At 36.9% G+C, this 4,544-nt stretch overlaps 1 protein-coding gene across 1 annotated transcript in view; it reads left to right on the top strand.

The window, feature by feature from the left end:
* Positions 1–4,544, top strand: part of kcnh5b (potassium voltage-gated channel, subfamily H (eag-related), member 5b) — a 51,065-nt gene that overhangs the window by 22,571 nt on the left and 23,950 nt on the right. The window lies entirely within an intron of this gene.

Genomic DNA, 4,544 nt, shown 5'->3' with positions numbered 1-4,544 from the left:
AGAAATTCCAAGCGGGAGGTTGCAATTGCTGGAGAGTTTTACGACCGTTTGTGTGAGGTCATGGTAATTTGCAAATGTAATTCGCTTGGGGTGTTGATGCACAAACTAATAAAGATTCTAAGAACACTAATATGTTGCATAGGTATAAACATACAATATACACTCTCAGTTAGATCATCCGAATACTAATTCATAGATACTAAACATGGTAGGGTTATATATACTGTATGTAAGCTGACAGGAGTGAGTGTTTTGATCATAAGCCTGCATAAAATAGTCAAAATATCAAAGACAACATACACCATGACCTGAAGAATACCCTGTTCATTCAAAGAAAGGTTTCCCTATGAATTAATTAGTAGAAAAGTCAATTTCTACTGTGCACTGTGGATTTTCTATGGACATTGTAGTGGGAGGGGTGACTCTCGCATTCCATTAGATCGTAAATGTATCTGGAGTCAGGGTTGCCATGGTAACCAGGGTCCCGGGGCCCTGTTCACAGATATTTTGGCACCCAGTATGTTTATTGGGTGAGGGGTCTGTGAATGTTTGTTAATCTAATGAATAATTGATTTGTTAAATCAAATGAAAAATGGTGTGTCTGATTGGTCCAGATGCTACAATTTAGTGAGGTCTCTAATAAGAAAAGACCTACAGTATTTGCCAATTTACTCGATACGAACAGTATCAAAAGCTGCAACAAAATGCACACAAATATATACTGTTTTTTAGCCTATAGTACAATCCACAAACACATACATGTCATTTTATATCTGTAATTTAATGCTCATATATGTGCATTGCATTTGTGCTTGGCATTGAAAATACACATGAATGTGATTTTGTGTTTGTGGGTATTTTTGAGAGCATTGTTGATTCACATATAATTTGATAAATCTTTCAACACACTCATAGTATTAACTGATGCCATTTGTAATGCCTAGACTACCAGTTTGAGACCATGTCAAAAAATCCCCAGTATTCACATACTGTTTACTGAATGCTGATTTCAACCCCGGAGGGTAAAAAACATTTAATCAAATTAATTACCTTTTTTTAAATGCAAGTTGTCATTGTTGTCAATTATTAATGGCTCTTTAAAGTTTGTGTGTGAACACAACCTTAAAACTCACAACTAAAGTTTTACCTTAAAGAGCTGCTCACTGTACCAGAAACCCACTGAGAAAGCTTTCATGTCATGATGTAAGAGTGATCCAAGATGCCTTAGTGTGGACCCTGCAATCTACTGTCCCTGTGGAAGTGCTCTGAGAGAGCAGTAGCTATAGAATTGACCTGTCCCCGAAGATTCTATTGTATTTCAAGAGCTGGAAAATAAATGTCAGTCAAGCAAACAGAATTTTATATCATACAGTTTGGAGAATTTTATTTTTCTTCCTCTGGTCCACTTAATCAAGGTTTCCTGTTCCAAAAACGTACTTAACATAATTATCTTAATTAACCCTCTGATGCATCTTGTTCTCTGTGGTTGCTGGATCTTTTAAAGCCACTTTTAACCATCAAGGGTGTGATGTTACATCCAAACCACCATAGGGGATTGGTTATCTTGACAGTTTCTTATAATTATTTATGACTGTCCTCTTTATTTGTCATTACATTTTTCCTTTATGACAACAAATTCAATATAATTTAGCTACAAAAAGCGGTGATGCTTCAAGTAGCTCAGCTGGAATAGTAACCATTATATTCTTTTGAAATCATTAGATGAATAACTCTCTTAAAAAAGAAAGAAGATTGTGAATAATTATATTGTTGTACTGTACATTAAGATAATTTTTCCCTTAGCACATTCATTTTCCATTCTCTCTCTGACAACATGGCCACAAATGAACAAACTAGGGAACAGAATAATAAAATTAATTCTTAATTCATAAATATATATGTTTAAAATCCCTCACAGCTGCATTGTGTGTATTTACTAGTTCAAGTCCACTCTTCTCCGCTCTGTGTATGAATTTTGTAGAGAATTTTATATTTAAAATATTGCTGTAAACATTATGTAATCTTCTGTTTATTCTCATAAAGACCATGTAAGGGAAACAGGTCAATAATTTAGCTCAAAGGGAATCATTTAAGATTTTAAAGGGAACTCCACCATTAATATGCAAGGGAATTAGGACAGAATCACTGTTTTACGGCGGATCACTGAGACGGCCTGCGATTCAGTGAACGAGCCGTATGACAGCAATTCTGCAAGGGATATTTATATCCAAAATATAGTGAAAACACTATTAATTAGCATAGTAACAAGATCGGCAGTTTAAGACATTAACTTGTGAGCACAAAACACAAGATACTTCTCTTTTCCATATAAATAAGGCTTTATTGGATAAATCTAAGACATATAAACTAATCTAACACACGCATGCATTTAGGCAGGCCAGCATCAAAGAAAGATGAGGAGCATACATGACTTCAGGCTTCAGTAGCACCATTATTAATATATTAATACAAAAATTAGGGATTTGCATAAAAAATGTGACCCTGGACCACAAAACCAGTCATAAGGGTCCATTTTTTGAAAATTAAGTTTTATACATCATCTGAAAGCTGAATAAATAAGCTTTCAGGATAGGACAATATTTGGCTGAGATACAACTATTTGAAAGTCTGGAATCTGAGGGTGCAACCAATCAAAATATTGAGAAAATTGTCTTTAAAGTTGTCCAAATTAAGTTCTTGGCAATGCATATTACAAAAAAAGATCTGCAAAGTGACGAAGCTCAAAGTCCACTTCAAAAGGAGATATTTTATTTAACAGAAATCACTTTTCAAAAACTACAACGAATGACTCGTTTGGACTACAACACATATTTTCCGGGATTTGTGATATCACAAATACTGACGAATGGGACGAGACCTGGTTGAGCTGCACTAGAGAAGGCAATGAGTGTTATCACTATGTCGGAGACATGCTAGCTTTCCCAAGGCAGACAAACTTAGAGTGGTTACAATCATCCGAGTTTAAATCGGGCTCAAATTGATTTGATCTTGACGCAATATTTACACTGAAGCTCGCAGGTGGCTATGGTAAGGGGCATGACATTTCCTGACCAGGCGCCGAGTGCTGTCAATCACAACACACACTGGCCCACCTAACCAGTCACAGCACATTTCGTATTTCAGAAGGCAGGCCTTCATTTGATACAGGAACTATTCGAGCCATTCATGCCAGACTGGGGAGAGAGGTGTTGTAATAATATAAAATATGTGAAAAATAATGTTTTTTTTTTTCGAACAACCTAGTATGAGAGCTTGTTCTAGTACACCCCCAAAACAAAATCAAGACTTTGTAAAAAAGCATAATAGGACCCCTTTATCAAGCCGAAAAAAGCTCATGTTATATCTCTCTTCATCAGTTTGCACTGGCTACCAGTAGCTGCTTGCATCAAATTCAAGGTACTGATGTTTGCCTACAAGACAACAACTAGCGCTGCACCAATATACCTAAACTCACTAGTTCAAACTTATGCGCCCTCCAGAAGCTTGTGTTCCACAAGTGAACGACGCCTTGTGGTGCCATCCCAAAGAGGCACAAAATCACTATCACGGACCTTTTCCTGGACTGTGCCCAGCTGGTGGAATGACCTCCCTCTCAATCCGAACAGCTGAGTCTTTGGCCATTTTCAAAAAATGTCTAAAGACACATCTTTTTCGCCAGCACCTGACGAACTAATACTAGCGCTTACCTATTCTATTCCATTCTCTGCTAAATGATTAAGTCTGCTAAATTATTCAATGTAAATGTAAAACACAAGGACCAACACCAGCAGACGTCACGGCACCCCAAATCATCACTGACTTCGGAAACTTCACACTGGACTTCAAGCAGCTTGGATTCTTTGCCTCTCCAGTCTTCCTCCAAACTCCAGACCTTGATTTCCAAATGAAATGCAAAATTTACTTTTATCTTAAAAGAGGACTTTGGACCACTGAGCAACAGTCCAGTTCTTTTTCTCCTTAGCCCAGGTAAGATGCTTCTGACGTTGTTTCTGTTTCAGAAGTGGCTTGGTAGCCCTTTTCCTGAAGACGTCTGAGCGTGGTGACTCTTGATGCACTGACTTCAGTCCACTCCTTGTGAAGTTCTCCCAAGTGTTTGAAACGGCTTTGTTTGACAGTATTCTCAAGCTTGCGGTCATCCCTGTTGCTTGTGCACCTTTTCCTACCCATTTTCTTCCTTCCAGTCAACTTTGCATTTAATATGCTTTGATACAGCACGCTGTGAACAGCCACCCCTTTCAGTAATGACCTTCTGTGACTTACCCTCTTTGTGGAGGGTGTCAATGATTGTCTTCTGGACTATTGCCAAGTCAGCAGTCTTCCCCATTATTGTGGTTTCAAAGAACAAGAGATACTCAGAATTTATAATGTAGGGATGGTCATTTAATGACACTCAAATGTAAATATTTTAATATTTTGAGATACTAGATTTTTTACTTTTATGAGCTGTAAGTTCTAAAATTAAAATAAAAATAAAAAAAAAAATAAAAAAAAATGTTTTACTTTACATGTAATGAATCTAGAAT

The sequence above is a fragment of the Sinocyclocheilus grahami genome, unplaced genomic scaffold (genome assembly GCF_001515645.1).
Source record: "Sinocyclocheilus grahami isolate Dianchi unplaced genomic scaffold, SAMN03320097.WGS_v1.1 scaffold338.1, whole genome shotgun sequence".
NCBI lineage: Eukaryota > Metazoa > Chordata > Actinopteri > Cypriniformes > Cyprinidae > Sinocyclocheilus > Sinocyclocheilus grahami.
This window is presented reverse-complemented; position numbering and strand designations above follow the sequence as displayed.